The 20,375-nt window shown below is 40.8% G+C and overlaps 1 long non-coding RNA gene across 1 annotated transcript in view; it reads left to right on the top strand.

The window, feature by feature from the left end:
* LOC121657875 overlaps positions 1 to 20,375 on the top strand; it is a 206,965-nt gene that overhangs the window by 152,603 nt on the left and 33,987 nt on the right. Inside the window, exon 5 of the long non-coding RNA XR_006013741.1 lies at positions 8,014 to 8,079. This is a non-coding gene — a long non-coding RNA (uncharacterized LOC121657875). The remainder of the gene's footprint in view (positions 1 to 8,013; positions 8,080 to 20,375) is intronic.

The raw sequence follows: 20,375 nt of genomic DNA on the forward strand, positions 1-20,375 counted from the left end.
CTAGAAGGAAGAGTAAATCAAAGTATATAATTATGTATATTCAATTATAATAATAAATGTTTAGATGTGTTTGGTGGTTATCACAGTCTCTAATTTAGTTGTTTTTTGAAGTAAATATAGTTTGGAAGCAATGCTTTATGAGAGCAATATTTTGAAAATAATGTTTTTAAGGAACACTTCAGAAATTTCTTCCTTTTCCCCAAATAAACTAGTAAATAGGTGTGTATTTTGTAGTGATTCATAACAGCCAAAATAGGTCTATGTCTGGAATGTCTTTTATATAGTAAGCAAAACAGGGACAGTGAAACCAAATGCAGGTTTAGTCTGTCAACTCAACCAAAAGTCTGTATTAATTTTAAATCCTTGTGAAGAAGAGGCTGGGCTGGGAATGTATTGGATTTCAGTACAGTTAGTGAAAATTAATTTTACAGGTGGTGTTTGGTTGTGTTTCTTCTGCTCTGGTGAGATGGGTGGCTGAGCCAAAGTGGGCACAGCACACGAGTCAGCTCTGTGCCAGAGCAATGCTTAGATTAGAAATGAATGTTTGGCGTGGAGTTGTTGGTGCTGTTGTTATTTACTATCAGAGGAGCAGAGCATTTAGCGCTATGATTTGATTTTGCAGCTCCTATCCCCTTAAACAAGCTGTGTAGCTTGTCAGAGATCAGGACAGGTAGAATGCACAGCAGGCGTCTGATTTGAGCCAGTTACTCATTTGCTGAGTGTTTGTGTTTATGCAAAGGGGCCTCTTCCTGCATATTTAATCTAGAGTAAGGCAGTGGCTTTTGTTGTGTTTAGACCACATACCTTCAGTCCTTCCTTACACTGCAGCCAGTGTTGAAGCACAGAAAGGCTGGATAGTCAAAAGTGCTTTAGTGTTTTCAAACTCTCAACTTTTTGCAGTTGGTTGGGAATTACTGTACAGCTCTAAGCCTTTTTCTTCCTCATTAATGGGTAAGTTTGCACTCGGTAGAATAAGATACTTTTGTTTCTGTTCCATTTTATAAATGCACAAAATATTTGTTTGTTTGTAGTTGTCCAAACCTCCTTGAGCAAAACTAGTCTGCTGAAGGAGTTTGTTGCAGGGAATTAGATCAAGAATACAGGTGTTTTCTGGAATATACTTCTGAATCAAGTACTAAATGCCATATTGCAATAGGCAGGTATTTGCGGGGCGGGGAAGTGGCGGGGGGGGGGGGGGGATGAGTTCGGTGTTATTATTCTTTGTACTAACAAATCCTGTTTTGTAACTGTCCTGAAGATAATGCTTCCATTGTTAGCTAAAAGCTTTCAAACAGTGAGCAACGCAGAACTGCAAAAGAAGCAGCAAAAAAAAAAAAAAAAAAAAGGGGGGGGGGGGGGGGGGGAAAAAAAAAGCAACCCTCTGGTCTTTATTGTTTCCTTTGCAAGGGTCCTCACTCGAATGTCTGCGCTGTAATAGGGAGGTTTTTCTTATGTGGAAATTGAATCGTCTCTTCATTGATATTAATAGCACACTAGAGATGTTAGCCATGATGCAGAGTACCAGAGCTGTGGAGTAGGAAACCTGATATTGCAGGGGGAAAAAATGACAGTCCTGTTGCTCCTCAGTGTGGGAGACATCCCTCCCCGAGAGTGGAGTTTGCATAATGGCATCCTGCCTCAACTATTTACTTATAGGTATTTTAATCTCGGGCTCTTTCTTTTAGTACAGGCGTAATTACTGTCGCTCGCTCCTGCACTTATTAACTGCGCAGCTCGGTTTCTGATTCCGTCTGGACAAATTAGTTTTAAAAATGACTTTGGAGAGAATCCGTGTGGTGTGCCTGCACAATGTACACAGTGTATACGTAATGTGTGCTGGGTTGGGAGAGCGTCGGGGTCCGACGGGAGGGAATTGGCATCAGAAATTAAAGAAAAGACGACAAAGGGCACGTCTTGGAGGCTGAGGGTTGAAGCACAGACAGCGCTTGGAGAAATGTGGAAAATGTGCGGCGAGGCCAGGAGTAGTAGTTTTGGTTCCCAATTAACTATTTCCTTCGTTTGAGTAACTCCTCTCAAACAGAAGAGTGTGCTGTTCCACCACATGTTGGAAAGTGTGAGAATCTGAATAAAATTTCATCAACCTTATTAAAATATGTAGGGACTTTGGTCTTCTTGGGTACGAATCAGCCTACAGACTCAGAGGCATTTATTAACAATAAGACTGCTGAGGTTTTTTAATAACAAAATTACAAATACCGTGTCTAATTGTAAGTGTATTACTTTTATGCACCAGTTAAAAAAAAAAACAACTTTTTATGAGGAAAAGTACCTCAGTCAAAGCACCTCGTGTGATTAGTGCTATTGTATTCTTAAATTTTGATTGATAGAGATAATAGTTTTCACTTAAAAATACAGACAGGTACTTTAACTTTCCATGACAATAGCTATTTGCATTTCTTTTATCTTTTTGTTTAACATTTGTGGGGGTTGGGACGGATTTGATTATTAACTCTTATTGCACACCGAGGTAAATGCTAAAACAAAGCTTTTGTTAAAGCTTCAAAAGGTAAAACAGCAAATATTGTTTTTAGGCTTCAATATTTAAAGGCTGTTAAAGGATACCTCGAAAATATTTTCACATGACCACGACCAGGAGTGTCACTCGCCTGCCAGGTAAGGGACGGGACAGGGGTGGCGGGGGGGGGCTGTGGCTGGGAAGTGCCCCCGAGCAGCGCCGGGGTCACGGCACAGGGGCGGAAATGTGTCCCCTTGCTCTGTGTGCGTGTGTGGAAAGTGGCGTTCTGGGGAAGCGCCAGCCTTGCCCGAGGCCCCGGGGTGGGTCCCGGCCGGGCAGCGGCGGGGCCAGCGCTGCGGGACTGGCCCCGCTGCCCGCAGCCACGGCAGTCCCGCGGCCGCCGCTCGGAGCGGGCATCCCTCCGCTGCTGCCACCGGGAGAGGTCGAGTTTCAGGAGGAGAGTTGTAGCACAGGCATAAAATGGTTAAGGCTGGCACTGAGGCACGGGGAGTTATTTTAAGAAACGGGGAAGATCTGGCGATACGAGCCAGGCGGCGGCGTTTGATGGCTGGCTCTGGCTCCGGGAGATGGTGGCCCCTGGCTCGGGGAGGTGGGATCTGGCTGAGGGAGATGGGATCTGGCTCGGGGATGGCCTCTCCTCACCTGACAGGCTGGGTGGCTCCTGGGAGTGCGTTCCCTTCACCTGGGATGGATTCGGTGAGGGCCAGCGCTGTCACACATGAGAGGCAAACAAGCAATCCATCAGTCAGAGATGCAGGACTGAGCGATCGCGGTGCAGATCCCGTGTTGGAAGCGAGCTGTTCCCAACTTGCCTGCGAACTGCACCCTTGTGTTCCCTGTAAGAGCTGTTAAAAAGCGGGGGAGGAATGGATCGTGATTAGTTTTGTAGATTTGGCTTACACCGAGTTATTCTTTTCCAAGGTTACGGTGGACTTGAAAGGTAATGTTATTTTAAAAGAGCAAATGTGCTGTGCATAGCTTTGTCCTCGTGCTGCTATTTATTTTTATTTTATTTTATTTCTGTTTGGAATAAATAATAAGCACCAGCCAGAGATTCTGAACAGCCTGCTAATGACTGAAAATGAAAATACAGTATGATTTGCTCCCTCCTTCCACTGAGAAGCAGCAAGGTAGCGAATTGAGATCCCTGTGTTTTGGCCTGTACCAAATCCACTTCCCCCTCTTCAAAGCGAAGTGGAAGAAGTGCACTTAGTCTCTCACAGTTTTACTGTTCACCTGCATTTCACTTTCTGGAGAGGTGGTAATGACTCCTGGTATAGAAAATCTCCTGTGCCATGCCTCTTGAGATTTAATATATGCTGCACAATAAAAGGTGGCCACCTTGATGGTGGTCAGAAAACAAATTTCTCTCTCAGATTATTTGAAGTATTTAGTCTAATATATTTTTTTTCAGGTATCTAGATAGCTCTTTAAAAATAAAATAGGTACAACAAAACTGAAGAGACTACTACTGACCGTCCTCAAAGCCGTTCTACACGTGATTTGTGTGTTAGTGCAAGTAACCCAGCTGAGTGCACTGGGTGAGGAAAGTAACCTGAGTGCAGGACTGGCCCACAAGTCTCCCTGGTATCAGATGTTGTTCTCCACAATCAGTGTGCATCCTGTATTTTCAGAATTAGTGAAATACTAAATAAAAAAACATTTATTTTTTTCTCTTAGAAATATACAGTTGATAAAATCACAGACTGTGTCTTTTCCTGCATAGGACAAGAAAATAATGATTATGAGAATAGTAAGACATTTCATATTTCAGCCTGTGTGCAGTTGAATGTGACTCGGAGTTTTGAGGGGAAAGAACAGCTGTATTAGGTGGTTACAGTTCACTGTATTTAGAAGAAATTACTGCACAGAAGTGCTTATTTTGGTGATCAGGTTTTGGTATTTTAAAACTTTCAGGAAGCTTTTTAGTAAATATTTTAATCAGACACATTAAATACATTTCAGCTGGTCTTATATAAGAAAAATAAATCAAAATGTAATTTCAAAACCAGTTTTTTCTTGTGCTATCAGGCACATGTGTCTGTTTTATCTTTTTTTTTTTCTTTCTTTCTTTTTTTTTTTTTAAATAAAAGTGTGCTTTCTAGGTAGTGAAGGGGAGATTCCTTCCCTGCTTTAGGCTTCTTATAATAAATTGTAGGCTTCTCAGGGCTGGGACACTGACAAAAAAAATGTACATGTATAATTCTGAGCAGAGGAGCAGCTCAACTGGTGTTCTACTTTCCTGTGTAAAATTACTCAGAGCCAGTTTGTGTGGGATCAAGGTCCTTGTTAATCTATTTTTGGCTATACCCAAGGCTGTTCTCATTTAGATATTAGTAAAAATGTTAAGAGTTTTAAGTAGACTTTCGTTCTGTAGTGGTCTCTGTTTCTGAGTATTCTCTGTGTTATTGGTTAAATTTGGCTTTGCTGTGATCTCTGAGTTGGGGCTCCATCCTACAGCCTCCCTGGAATGACCTCGCTGCCCTGAAGGAGGAGCTCACTAAATCAAATAAATGTGGGATCAGAAAAGTGACAAGGTCCAGCCCAACAGCAGGTGTAATGGCAAAGCCTCTGATCTTTGGCTGGTCCCTTGGTACCTGGTAAATAGGTAGGAGCTGATCCAGCACAGTAGTGGAGCTTTCTGTTGGAAGAGCTTATGGCACTGGTTCAGGTCATGTTCTTGTTAAGATTATTGTTGTCTTTCCAAAATCCTGCCAAAAACGCTGTTTTAAGAAGTATCTTTATACCCAATATATGTTACAATTACCTATCTCACTGGTGGGTAAACTGAGGCACGTGGTGAACAAACCTGACATTTTCAGGAATATCAGGTAAAATCTGTGCAGGGCACAGAGGTTTGCATGGACTGTTCCTCGTGTGCGGGATCAGTTGAACCGTGGAGGTAGCGTTGAGGGTACTTGGAGACTTTCTCTCTGCTCGTGAGGCAGAGGACCACTGCTGCTTGCTTGCAAAGTGGATTTTTGTTTGTGGTTTGGTTTTCTATTTTAATCATCTCCTTGGGGGGAAAATATGAGTGTAGCGAAATGTCTTGCTTTGGTAGGATGGGATTTTTTCTTTGTTTGCTCCACACACACAGTGTTGATGGTACTTTGTGTTTATCTTAAAGACAGCATGATGGAAGGAATGTATGTTGCCTACATCAATTCGCTCACCCGTATAAACATTTTCAGGAGGAAAGGCTGTATTTGTGTTTCTACGTTTTGAGATACTCAACTTTTGGACTATTAATGAGAAATTTTCACAGGTGGGAACAGCTGTTTCTGCTGCTCATTTTAACTTTAATGGTAGATTATCCATATTTTTGAAAGCCAGGTAACATATAATAGTAGGTGTTTGATAACCACAAATTAAAGCAGTCTGGATTTCAATCAGGGAGTAATTTGTGAGGAGAGCTGAGTCCTCCTCAGCCCTCTGTAGACCCTATTGGTCTCCCAGCAGCTGGTTGTTGGGCCGGGTTTCCTTGGAGTGTGTTTGGGTCACGCATGACAAATGTGTTTAGAAAATGATACCTGCCTTTTCCAGCACTGCCCAAAGAGATCCTGAATGCACATTTTATGCAAACGTGTAATTTTCAGCAGCTTCCTTAAAAAGTACATTTTAAGATGGTTCATTTGCTATCGTGAAGACTCAGGGTAGAAATGAAGTCTGCTTGCCAAAATACTGCCAAAATAAGGATCTGACTGCCAAATACCCAGAAAATTTATAAAACAGATAAATATGAAAAGAGGTATAAAGTGTCAAACCCAAGATAACCCCTGCAGCAAAGCAGGATAAAAGCCTTTATTGTTGCTAATCTAAGAGCACATCACATGTCAGAGGTCATGTATTTTACATAAAAGATGTATTGTTTTACATACTCTCAGGAAGGTGAGCCCTGACCTATTATGATGGAGTAGTGTTATGTCCTTTACAGTGCAGAATCAGGAATGTCTTATATGTGTACCTCAGCAAGGCACAGAGGGCTTCCTATACAGCAAACATGTACAAATTTTGGCCCGTGATGTTCTGGTACTGCATTACAAGAGCTGTGAAGAGCTTCTCACTGAAAACATAAAAAATAAAAATGAAATAAAGTGCCAGTGAGCAACAGATAAAACCAATATTCATTTCATCTCAAGGTAACCTTTTTTTCTCCCAGCTAACAATAATCAGGTTTCAATGGTAAAGAAGTAATGCCACATTCTCATTGTGAAAACATTTTTCCTTCCAAAATAAATGGCAAATGAGTTCATATTCTTTTGAAAGAACTTAGTGAAGATTCTGATTTTTCCCAGAGGTTGGTATTTTACTGCTTCAGTAAAAAGCTTCACCTAGTGATGTAAATAGCACAACTTACCATTTGGTGAGTTTCACAAACACCCCCAAAACTCCACATCACTGTGTGAATTTTATGAAATGGAGTTTCACGTAGCTCTGTCTTACACATCCACATGTCACTGACTTTCCGTTTCGTATGAAGTCATCTGTGTCACCAAATTATCGCATGTTTCTTTCTGTCTATATTACATATTACTCTGTACCCCTGTGGCATAAGACCAACATTTTAATGAAATTATGTTATAATTTTACTCTGTTAAGGTATTTGGTCAATTGATGTGGAATTAATTCTGAATGCTGTTAGTGGTTTGAGTTAGTAACTTGATCTAAATTAATAAACAAATGTTTTTCTTTTCTCTTGTACCATATGTTGATCCCAATTACATGAACAGAAAGTGGCAGATTGTCATGTTTCTTAAAAGATTACATACTCTTTTGCATAAGAGAGAGTACACAAGATGCAGTAATATACAGGGTAAAAAAAACCTACACGTGCTGTTTTCTCCCTCCTACTTTTTATAAAGATACACTTTAATTATTCCTCCTTTTAATACCCACTGCTCTCACCACCTTGGCATGCTTGGCGTGCTCTTGGTAATGCTTAATGAGAAGATATCCCAAGACAGTAAACAACTTCTTGAATTAGGAAGATGCAGCTAGTTCTAAAATCTCATCTAGGACCGTGTCTCTATGGAAAAGGATGAGAAAAAAGAAAGGATCCAGAAGATAAAATAGCAGCAAGTACAAATGGTCTTAAAATGCCTTAAGTAAGGAGAACCCATGCAGACAATAGTCAGATTTCTGAAACAAAGAACTGAACTCATTTATTATTCAAACCGAAAATAGATTGATAGACATCAAGATTAAGAAAGTTTATGTTAGAGAACAAAGATGTCTCATGTCCGTGGGGTTTTTTGCTTCTCTTTTTCTCCTCCCAAAGACCAAGTTGTTTGTGCTGAACTGAAGAACCTCACACTAGCTGGTACTGATAAGCAGCAGTCCTGTGACTTGATTGTTTTTATTAACTCTCTCTGAAAGTCATTCACCATTAAACATGATTAGATTCATTTGTTGCTTTATTTATGTTTGTACTTGCAAATGTGGTGCCAATGAAAATGCTTTGGGTGCTGCTGCTGACACTGACCCAGAGTCACGTGTGTTACCTCCTTTCTCTGCAGGGTAAGAAGAGTGACCTTTTTGGGTGGCTGTAACTGAAGATTGCTTTACAGGAGCAACTGAAGAAGGTAAATACAAATATACTGTTTTTCACACAATTTTTGAAGTATGTCTGAACAAAGGATCTGATCCTGCAAACGCCAGGACCGTACCTTAGTTGCACAAGTAAAGGCTTTTCTGGCAACATGGATAAAGTTTGCAGCATTGGGCTTGGAGCTTTTCAAGTAAATGCTGTGCCTTAAAACCCATATTTTGCCTGGGAAGCTAATGGTTTAGGTGTCCAGTTGCATTTGAGGAGCAAGGCCAAAAAGATGCACATTTTGGCTTTCAGCCATGTTCTGAGAAGGCTGTTTGGTGACTGGGCAAAGCTTCTGTGGGAATGGGAAGACCCTGCTCCAGCTGGTCTTTGAGGCAGCTCCATGGTCCGTGGGTGCTGGGCTGGGAGAAGCAGCAGCACAGGCCGTGGCAAGGTCCCTTACTGAGGCAAATCCCTGGGGAGTGGTCAAGTCAGCTTCAGTGCTACTTCATCCTCGGCTGAGACACTCCTGGATTTACAGCAGCACGTCGAGCAGAGCAGGAGAGCAAAATTTAGCTGTTAATTTGATTGCTTATTATCACTGCAAAAGTTAAAACACATGCTTTTTAGTCTTTTGGAGCACAGCAAAAAGGAAAGAAATATCACTCTCTGCAAAATGATTTTTATTTAAAGCAGCGTGAAAGTCCCTTGCTTCTAAATTAACTCCTTGCCTCTCTTCTGGTCCAAAGTTTCAAGTTGGGAAGAAATATTAACATCACAAAAGTGGTGATTCACAAAATTAACTTGCAGAAGAGAAGAGTAACGCAGATCAGTGTTTGGTACTGAAGGGTGTCATCTGACTGAGGTTCATATGGCTGCTTTATAATCACCTTCTTTCAGAAATTAATAGTCGGTTAAGCACCATAGCAACAAGCAACACTGATGTAAGCGCTGAGCAGTGGCTGCTGTTCGCTGTGATGTCAGTGCTCGTTAGTGCTGTTCTCTTGACCTTGTTTGAATATAAAATGGTGATTTCATTTTAAACTTAGAATTTTACAGAATGACTAAATGCATTGGAGTGAATTAGAGCTATTTTTATTTTTAATTTTATTAAAATGTACTTGAAGGGGGAAAAAATGTCCCTGTTCTCTTCTGTTTTAAATTAAAATAGATCTGAGGACGAAGTGGGATTTTTTTTTTTTTTCAGTTCTTTGTTGCCAAAAATATCTATTTAGTTAGGATGAAATTCATAAAGTTCAAGTGAATATTGCAATCCTTGGCCATGCCAGTGGTGTATGTCAGCTATATGATATATGCCTCTCTCCAAGACTTGAATCTTACTGGTTTGTTTTTCATTTATGGTGGAGCCCATGAAGTATTAGATGTATTTCAGCTATTGGAGAAGAAGCAGATCCTGCAGTTTAAGGAGATAGTGGTTCCTTGCTCTGCAGTGTTGTTCCTCCTTTGAGTTTTTGTGAAGAAGGGAAGAATTTGAAATCCCAGGTACATCAGAGGGCCTCAGCATTAATGGGACTCTTGTTCTTAGTTCATGTGTGGCTGTGTCCTATGTGACCCAGGAAAACAAGGAATTTTGGTGGTGTTAAATGCAGAACACTGCTTTTAGACTCACCTGAAGCTTGTAGGCCGTGTCTCCAAAAGCAGATTTGTTTTGTACTACTACCATCAGTGCACCACTCAGGCACACATCCCCTCTATCACTCATCCTTCAGCAGAAAGCAGTTTGGGTGATTCACAGAATATGTCGCTGGAAAAGACCATTAGATTTTTCAGTCTGACCTCCTGTGCATCATAGATTATTGATTCTCCCCCCTGAGAAGAGCTGGTAAGCAGAGTTCAGCCAAACTGTGCTTCCTAGAAGCTGATCCAGGCTCAAGGGGAAGACAGTAAGGACTGGAGAGCCATGGGGCAGCTGTGGTGTGTGCAGGTGGATCTGTGTTCAAGGATATGTTTTCAAACTGCTCAACAAAATTTAAAACTTAATAGAAAACAAGCTGTTCAACGTGTCCTTTAATGTTGGGACTTGTTTCTCAGAGAAGGTTTGGCTCTGTCCTGCTTGTACCACAGTGAGGGGTGCAGTTTTCAACAAAAACCTATTTATTGCAGGATCGGTCTGTAATCTTGCAACATATTTCATAAAATAAAGCCATAATGAATGATATGTGGTCCAAGAAACTGGATGTCAAATTTAAACTGGGCGAGAATTGAAACCGCTGAGATAATAAACCATGAGAATAGGAGATAGTAATGGAAATAGTGATAGAGTCCTAATTAGAGCAGTGCCACTGAAACAGGGAAGGTTAAGGGTTTGGTTGATTGAGTTTGAGCTCAATTGCTTGATAGCTTAATTTCAGGTGAAATCCCATCTCCTGAGTTAGCGGTTAAGCCGCTCAGAGCAGTTGCAGAGCAGGACTCTACTCCTTGAGGAGCAGCTGCGTGGCCCCAGGCGTCCCAGCCCTGCGTGTGAGCCTGGCCTCGGGCATGCGGGGTGGGAGGCAGCTCAGAGCTGGCAAAATAGATTTTTATTCTACATGCTTTGTTTGCTTTCTTTTTTTCCTGTGAGCTCCAAGGAGCTCTGAACAGAAACACAAGTAACAGAACAGATACAGCAAGGGGCTTTGATGGTTAAACCTCCAGAATTAAGATGTTTACATTCTCCCTCTATTTAGCACTGTTAGGCATAATGCCTAATTATATGCCAGTTTTTCCTCAAAGTAAGAGTTAGAAATGTTTGATTTGGGGAGAAGGGAGGGGAAACGTATTTTTACAGAATTATGGACAATAATTAGTTAGTTTTCCAGGAGCAGTCATTTGTTTAAATGTAGTAAAAGCATTTTCAATAATCAAACAGCATTCAGTGAGCGTTGTAAATCAGGGATAGCTTGCATGCTGAAAAATTAAAAACTACAAAACATGCTACTAAAATTGTACATTATTGATAACAAAAGGCACATGTAGACTTTTAAGATAGCAAAGATAGAATCCTTTAGAAAACCTTTAATGGCAAAAAAATCAACACAAAGGATTTAGCAAAGTTGCACTTAGTTTAAAATTTCAAATCTTAATGCTTGTCAGAGTTAAATGCTGATTAAATATTGATAATAAACCAGAAGCTGCCTGCTGTAACTCAGAGCTGAATGAGATGATCAACAGATAAATCTGTGGGTTTGAGCTTTAACTTTCTTGTATAGGTGTATTTTCTTCTCCCTTCCCTTCAAGCTAGGAGAAAAGTTACAAGGACTTTTTCTCCTAAACCCAATACAAAAAATGGACTGTGTAGTTGGTCTATATGAAAAACAAAGTGGACCAAAAAAAAAAAAATTACTTTTTTCCAACTTTGTTCCATTAGGAAGAGAAATGCTTCTCAAACCAGGTTATCAAGTCACTGTCCCATGTCTTTGCTGGCCATTGCAGGCAAAAGTCAAAACCCTGAAACAAACTTTTTCAGACACATTTCTGCTTATGAAGGGCTCACCAGCATGTGCAGTTTCTCCCCAGCACTCTTCCTTGCTGGTCACTTCCAGAAGATGTGCTGGTGATGTCCCTAGTCCTGTTTTTTTGTACTGGCTTGGGTCGCAGGAATGTTTGCACATCAGGCAGTGGGAAGTTGGTAGGATGATATTTTTCTTAGTGAATTTGGCACCTTGACTCTTCCTGCTTTTGACCTAAAGGTCTTACAGCATATTAGAGAGCAGAAACAGCTCCTGTCCCTAGAACATGTGGTGGGCAGCTACTTCTGAAAATGGGTCCTGAATATGGACTGGAATGTACTCACAAGGAAGTCTGGAACAGAACAAACAATCTGGTTCTTGGACATTTTCTCCAGTGTTTGCTCTTCAGTGGGCCCAAATTACATAGAGCTGTACTGGAAGCATTTTGCATGAGTTCTTGTGTCACCCTCAGCAGGAAATAGGGACTGGGGAGACAGATCCCACTGATTCCTACTGCTGCCTTGCTGGTGGAGGGATCAGTGTCTGTCAGGCCTCATCTAAGACTGGGTTTATTTACTTTTGGATTGTTGAGAGAAGTTGTAATATCCTAATTGTTAAGAACTGAGTTACTAGAAGGTCTTAACGTCAGACCTTTTCTTAAGGTTCAAAGGTACAGTGTGGTGTAAAGTGTTTCTGTAATCATTAGTAACAGAAATTACATTACCTGCATGTTTGGGGGTAAACCCTAAAAAGTTTTTGGGTGGGTCATTGGAAACACAAAGTGTTTGAAGACCTTACCTATTTGAATGAAAAGTTCAGTCCAGAGGTGTGTGAAGCTGTGACTTTTCTGAAGCAATTGGGTCAAGAAGATGTAGAAAATAGATTAAGACATTTTGGGATAATTTAAGAAGTATCTGAGCAAATCTCATTAACATGGCCCACTAGCTTGCTGTATTGAAGACTTCAAAGATCTGTCAGAGGAGTTCTTTCTGTGCTATTGTCTGCCAGCATTAGCAGTCTCGAGAGAACACATTTCTTTTGTTTTCTTTTGGCCCATTTAGCTTTTCTTCTTTTTCTTCTTAATATTCCTTAATATCTTATAAATCTTCAAGTGGGTTGATAGTAAAATATGTTTCTCTGTTTTAAGATAGTCAGTAGGAGGTTTTGATCCTCTTATCTGATGCTTTTGGACCAAATCTTTCTGGTCTTCATGAAGACTGTTAAAGTGAGCAAGATTTGGCCAGTATTTTGCATAATCTCACAGTGTTTCTCCTATTAGCTTATGTGGATGTTCAGTATGATCCTCAGTGAAATGCAAGTGCTGAGTTGTATGACCTAAATTGCATTCAAAGTACCATCACCCATTCTGAATCCCTGAAGAACATGGAGCATGAGGCTGACACACCTCTAGATTAGCCTCATCTGCACCCCCAGATCAAACAGCTGCAGACATTGAAACAAATGCATGTATTGAAAATGGCCCAACATGTAAAAGCTGTGACTGCAGATTGAGCACCCAAAAAAGGGTGCACTGATGTTTGCCAGTACAGGTACACCAAGGAAACAGCTCATAATACACCATGTGATGCAGGCCATGCAATTTCTGGCCTGGTTCTTCAAAACCAAGCTGGATAATATGTCAGAATGTGCTGCATTTTATCACAGCTTGACTGAGGAAAGAATTGGGAATGGCATAGGCAGGAACAGCATTGGTCTGTTACTGCAGAACCAAGGTATGACCTACAGATAGCCTGAACTCATGCTTGGTCTCAAACACAGAATGTGATGGAAATATCCAGTTTCAAGGTTTCCTGTGGGAGCAGGCAGTGAACTCTGAATTCAGAGCTGTAGTAACACTTTGTGCAAGTTATGCTGCTGGGCCAGTGGATCCAGTGATGTTTTTCACTTGCTGAATAGGCTTGGTGGGCTTCCAAACACACCAGTGCTGTCTGCTGGGGTCTCATGGCCATGCCTGTCTCTCAGCACAAGGGCAAGAGCCACTTGTAGACTTGGAACCTGCCTTTGGAAAACTCACATCGCAGACGGTGCACGTTCCTGTGTTACAAAATCTAGAGATGTGAGAAAATTACTCCAGAAATAGATTCTTATTGCATATTTTATTTGGTCATCTGTAAGGTCACTGCCTGTTGCCTTCTCCCACACCAGAAGTATATCTTCCATGATGTTTAAGTTATTGTTGTACTGCGATGGCAGCCATGTTTTACAAGTGTTACAAGACCAGTGATGTCAGTGGGCATTATGGGAGGCCACCCTCTTAATCTTGTAGCTCATCTTAGAGCAAGGGTGCTAAAAAGAAAAGAAATAAAGTTATTTTTTGCTCCTGATTGCCTGCCCGTATTTCTCATTGCAACATATGAAAGCATTTTTCACTCAGATAATGGCAGGAACTTCAGACACCTCTGAGATGTTTAATTGTTCAGTCTTTCTCCTGGTGCAATCTGTGAATTTTAATTTGTGGCTCTCCCACCTCTGCTGGCCCTATACTTTTCAGTGTGTTTTGCGTAATATTGCTTAATTGCTCAAATGGGTCATTTCTTACTCTGAGCTCACTGTTTATTTTTTTAGTAGGGTAGCACAAACATTTGGACATTTGTAACTAAGACTCTGATGTCATTTCCATTGCAAACCCTTAATATCCACAGTTTATAATATGACTTTTCAGAATAGATTTTTGTTGAAATATGATAATCTCTTTCTTTTTTTAAAGGGTAGAATTGTTAACCCCCCCAAAAAAACCATAAATTGGCATCTTTTGAGTAATAGGTCTATTTCCTTCTCCCGTCATACCCTTTTTGTTAGTTTTGCTAGCCCCTGTGTTTATCTTTATTAGTTGTAATACAAGTGTTTCATCTAATCCTCTGACTTATTAAGGGTTATTGGATCCCAGCATTGGAAGGAAATGTCTGTGGAAGGGCACAGCATTTCCTGCTCCTGGGGCACTTCCACCAATGGAACAGGGCCACAGAGTTGTGACATTAGTAATTGTCTGTAAAGATCTTAGAAATAGAAAGTGCTACATTTAAAAGCCAACGACAGCATAAATCAATAATATGGGCAATGAGACCATTTCCGGTTTTGGGGGGCTGGGGGACTTTTTAACCCCTTTTTAGTTGGTTTGTGTTTGTTTTATTGCTGTCATCCTCCATTTAAATTTTATTCCAGTAATTGGGAAAGGGAATTTTATTGGGAAAATTTTGCTTCTAAAGAGTTATTGAATGTGAACTGAACGTTATGAAAAACAGTGTTATTGAAAAGGAACAGAAAAATTATCTCTGAAAAAGTGCAAATTCATTTGCATCTTTGTTCCTCTTTAAGATCCAATAGCCAGCAAGAAAAATGTGGTTTTATTGTTTGTTTCCTTTTTTTTTAAGGAGGGAAGGGTGATGGCTTTTGGTGTTACTTGCTTAGAGAGTCCAAGGCTTTGAGCTTAGTTTTGGAGAACGTTAAAATAAGCCCATAGGAGGTCTTGTAAAAGTTGTAAGAAATTGTAAGCATGTCTGCTGAGTCAATTATATGAGACAAATTGCCAGGGTAAGGCTGCAAGGTTCCAAACTTGTTATTTACTCTCTGCTATCTTTAAACCAATTCATTTCTGCCTTTGATTTCACAGCAGATAAATACATGTTTTGGGAGAAAAAAAATACTAATTAGACAAAATATTAGTTAAAACTGAAAGAATTACGTGGATTTTCCTTAATGTAATTAAAAGGAGAGTCTGGCCTGTTCTTCTTTGGAATGGCAAATATCTGAGAGAATATAGTTTAAAAATGCAGACTGGCTTTTTTGTTTCTCCTCAATGAGACTCAAGTGCACAAGGCAATTTTTTTTTTTTAGATAACTTGAATTTTACTAATAAAGTTACTAGTGTTTAAAAAAATTACACATATTGAATCTCTAAGACTATTCACGATTCTTTCCCGTTTCTTAACTCTGCAATAAGTTTCAGAAAACTGCATGAAGAACAGTGCAAATTGAACATGTGCGTGGTGTAAATCCCATGTGTATAGTGTGTGCGTGCTGAATCTTGCCAAAATTTGTGTCCTGTGTTCATGATCTGCAGGCCAACTGGAGCAATGCTGCTCCGTAAGGTGCCATGGTTAACTCACCTTGAAACACATCCAGGTCAGCTGCCAGATTTTCTAGATACTTGATAAGGTGAAAAAGCCCAGTAAAGTCCTTTTCCTCCTTTGCCGGCATAGTTAGGGTGGAAAGCTCAGAGGAGCTATCCAAAATAGTTTGGTTTACTAGATCTGGCTGTGTTTGAAGCTGATACGGAAGTCCTGCAGTGATTCCCGGGTGGGCAGGGCTGTGCTGTAGTGCTGTGCTACATCCCCCTGCATCCCAGTGTCACTTGTACTCCGTCACTGGAGGAACCAGAAGCTCTGCCAGAAGCTACCAGTTGCCCTCTTAGGAGGAGAGTAGGGCTGTACCAGCTGTATGATGAGATACCACGTATCTGCAGGGGGTAGGTCCTGTGGAGTATCTCCACAGGTGGCTGGGGCTGTAGCTGTCCCAAATCTCCTGCTCCCCTGCTGCTGCCATTGCAGGACAGCACATAGTTGGCCAGGTGTGAAGTCCCCCAAGAGCAAGTGTGACCATGCCCACCTGCAGAGAGGATTGGCTCCCAAAAGAAGGAGCACGGAGTTAGAGGTGTTCACTGTGAAGCACAACAGTGGGTGGGCTGCTGATGCTGTGGGAGGAGGTTGTGCGGGAGGAGGTTGTGCGGGAGCCTGTGATGTGTAAGAGAAAACATCAGTGGGACAGTAAGTTCTTCCCCCAGGAGGAGGGAAGGGAAAAGGTCCCAACAAGCTTTGTGGACATTTGAGGAGACCTCTTTAAAAACAACTGTAAAGAGACTCGTCCTCTGACATTGACATCCTGTCTGGTCACCGCCCATGAAGAGTGATCTGTGGCATCATCTGGGCAAGACCTTAGAGTATCTCTGCAGGAGAACTAGAGTTTGTCATAGTTTTGTATTGGGTTTCCCTCAGCGTGTAACTGGATGCATTAACAGTGACATGATCCCGGTGTGACCTGGACTTTAATGGGTTTGAACTTGGAACTGTTCAAACATTAAGAAAAAGCCCTTGCTCCCTGCATGTATTCAGCAGCTGCTTTTTATATGCAGAACCCAGAGCTGCAAAGGTTCACTGGTGGTGCATTTTCAACTTTCAGATGAAAAGGACTAAATAACTGCCAAAAAAACCAGGCTATTTCTCTCCCGATGCAGATGTGTGACTGCTAGGACATGCATACATCAAAAAGACAATGTGCCTCTGAGCAGTTAAAAACCTACTGCTTTGTTTTGTTTTGCTTGGGGCAAACAAAATGTCAACCCCCTCAATCTTGGGAGAGGGTTTTCGCTGTTAATGTGTCCTTTGCACAGAGCTTGAGCCCACGAGACAGGATTTGGGGTTTGTTTCCTACCCTTGCAGCTGACTCACTCCATGGCATGGGGACTGTTTGTTCTGGACAAAGCTTTCTTGGGATTTTTTTTTGACTTTGCACACTGCCAGCTGTGCATGATGTACCATCCAGAATATGCTCTTTATCCTATGTCAGACCTTAACTGTGGCAACAAGGCAGTGATTTGATTTTCCTGTCTGCAACAAGAGCCAGATTTGCCCCTTGCCCTCCAGAGGGACATTGCAGGTTATGTTATCTGGCTGCTGTGTGCTCAGGCAGCTCAGAAAGGTACAAATTGTTCCTTTCAAAAAAAAACCCACCAAACCCGAAGCAAAATCTCCCCCCAAAACCCAGCAACAAACCCTGCAAGGCCTAGTTTTTTTCAGTTTTGAAAGGTGTCCCATTCCTTTCCTGCTTAGCCACACACCTAAAGCAGTTTCTTTACCAAGTTTCTGCTTGAAAGGAATTCCATTTACAAAGTTATCAGCTACCTGCAAACAGATGGGCATAAGGGAAGGCCTCATCCCAGCTTGGGCTCGTGTTTCACATGGAGCTCTGCAGTAATGATGGAGGAGTTAGTCACCTGCCAGCAGAGTCATTCCCATGGAATGATGATAGAGCGACCCGGAGTAAAGATGTCTGTTTGGAGAGCTGTTGACAGATTTACTGACCACCAGGTCAGACCACATTGCCCTTTCTTTTTGGTATTATGAATTACTATGCATCGAGTTTACTTATTAAATTGTTAGCAAGTTGTGTTGTACCGTGTCCCTGTAGTGTCACCAAAGTCACCCTGCCTCACCCCTTCTCCCTCCTCCCCAGCTCTGCTCCAGGAAATCCATCTCCTGCTCTTCCACAGAGTCACAACAGTGCTACCTTCCCTACATAATACTTTTCTTTAACTAGGGATGTAAATCCTTGGTCTACAGACCTTTGGTTCAGTTTTTTCCTTAAAACATTAATGAGCTTTTTAGGTTTTTTGGAAAAAAGAAAAGCCATTAATGATGACATGGTATAAAAATGTAGCAGCTAAAGCATATGTTCTGTTGGTTTGCCTTGTCTTATAGGAACATCATTTTTGCACATCACTATTAACAATGCAAACACCCTGAAATGCTAATAGCACTAGTAAGCTTTTAATTCCATGGAATTTATTGCTTGCTGTATTTCCATGAATTTATAACGCTTTGATTCTTAAGAGCCCCATTTAATCAGTTTTGCCTGGCACAGAACATAATAAACAACTTGCTGGTGCTAAAGTGCCACATGGGGGAGGCTGCTAACAAGAAAGTTAAATGCTTCTGCCACTAGCAGTTTCTTCGCTGTATTTTTCATGAGCTGTTACTACCAGTAATGTACTTTGCTGGCTTTAGAGCAGTGGTTAAACACAGTGACAAACCAAACAGTGCTCCAGCGCTGTAAACACCCAAAGCAATGCCATTTTTGTTCAGAGCTACATTTTAAGCCAGACTTGAGACTCAGTGGCATTTTATAGTGATCAGGGATTTTTTTCTTTTTTCCAAAGGTCTCCCTTTTCTTGATAATACGGTGCTTTTAGGAATAACTAGTGAGTGGTATTGATCAAGAAAAACAGTGTGGGGAGAGAGGGAGAGAAAAAAGAATTGAAATACCTTAAAACCAGTTCTTGTTTGTTTATGCTGTTTGACCATCAAAGTACAAAAAGAGTGTCCTAGTAAAAAAATAGCAGATTACCGAGTGCTTTAAAGCAGAAAATGTCATTTGAGTCTCAAAACTGCACCAACTTTGTATAATTACCCTTTTAATTATCCCCAGTGGCCCATGAAATTTGTAAAATAGAGCATTGAGAGTTTGATTTACTTACATGTTGCACTTTAGTGTTATGCTCTTAATGAATATTGTTTCGCACTAATGTCAAGCAGAGATTGCTGAGTGCTATAGAGAGGTGCACGCTGCAGAGCTGGGTATTCAGCGGGGAATTGTGGAAACTCTACCTTAAATGAAGAGTATCTATGTATCTAAAGCAATGTGCCATAATTTTTATTGCCTGAATGGAAACTATATTGATTTTATCCTCTGCATGCAAAGTAGTTTACTATATTTTCTTTATTTAATCATGCCAGAGAATGAACCATTTTTAGGGCAATTATTTGCTTTTGTGTCAGCATCTTCCTTGTTATGGAGAATAGTTACATCCTTCCTCTGAAGGACCAGAACTTGGAAGCAAGCTCTTTAATTTGCCCTTAGGACCTAACTGGTTTAGCCTCTGGTAATGGAAATAACAGCAATCAATATTTGATGTGGGGTTTCTGTGGGGTATCCAAATATCGTTTATTGCCAAGAAATTGCTGGAATAAACTTGTGGGAAATGTAATCCAAAGTGTGGCTGGAAAACCCAGCTAAATTAAACTGGCATCTTCAAAGGTGAGTGGAAACATCAGTGAACAGTAAGAGTAAAAAGAAAGCAAGCAGAGTCCGAAGGGTTAGATAGTAAGATGTAATAGCTGGTGACCTCTAAATTACTGGTACAAATCTGAGCAAGGTGGGGACTCAGCAGAAAGTATTTGCATTTGGAAATGGTCATAAGATGCTTTCAAGAAATGCCTGATCCTCAGGATCTATCTGCTGACAAGTTGGGGCGGTTGGATACTGTGGGTGAATGGCTCTGGAAGGATGGGCTGCCTTCCTCTTGCCTCCCTTTCTTCTCTCACCTTTTGAATTTAACAAGTGTTACGATCACTGTCAAGTGCTGGTACGGGAGACTGGACCAGGGGTACAGCTACTTTGGCATCTCTTGGAAAGTACATGACCAGATACCTCCAGAGAAAGTGGAAAGTCTGCCGTTTTACTTTTCCTTCACAAATTTTGTTAGTGTTCTCCTGCATTTACTTCTATGACAGTGTTGGTACTTCTCTTACCTAGCTATGAGCTGGTTTCATTATTCTGCTGAATTTAGGAGATTGTAGTATGGCTTCACATTTCACAGATCACTTTTTATTGAGTAAAAACTCAGCTCTTAATTGGTTTTTCCAATTTGTGAATATTCCTGTACATTTGTCATTTATGTTTTTGATATATAAATACTGTAGTTGGAGGAAACAACAGAAAACCAATGATTTTGCAACTTTCACATAGTTCAGAGAAAATTTGAGCTTAAATCCAGCCTTTAAATGAAAGACAAAAATCTGTTTACATCCCAAGGACCAGTACTTTAGAATATAATTTTTTCTTAAAGTAAACAAAAGAATGAAGTGATTGGTGTATAGCTGAAATTGGGGAAGGCAAATTTGTGTTAATTGTTTACAGACACAAATTTCAGGGAACTGATTTCTGGAATTCTGAAATTTGAATTTATTTATATTTGAAAATATCTTGTTTAAAAGAAGCTGAAGGGAACAACCTATGAAGAGGCTAATTAAGCATTTCTGTATGACGTTGAGCACAATGGGGCTCCTTTTTTGTTTGTCCTGAGGCCCTGCAATAATAAACAAAA

Source organism: Corvus kubaryi, unplaced genomic scaffold, assembly GCF_017639235.1.
Source record: "Corvus kubaryi isolate FWS band 111438036 unplaced genomic scaffold, C.kubaryi_AGA036_p1.0 136, whole genome shotgun sequence".
In the NCBI taxonomy this organism is placed as follows: Eukaryota; Metazoa; Chordata; class Aves; order Passeriformes; family Corvidae; genus Corvus; species Corvus kubaryi.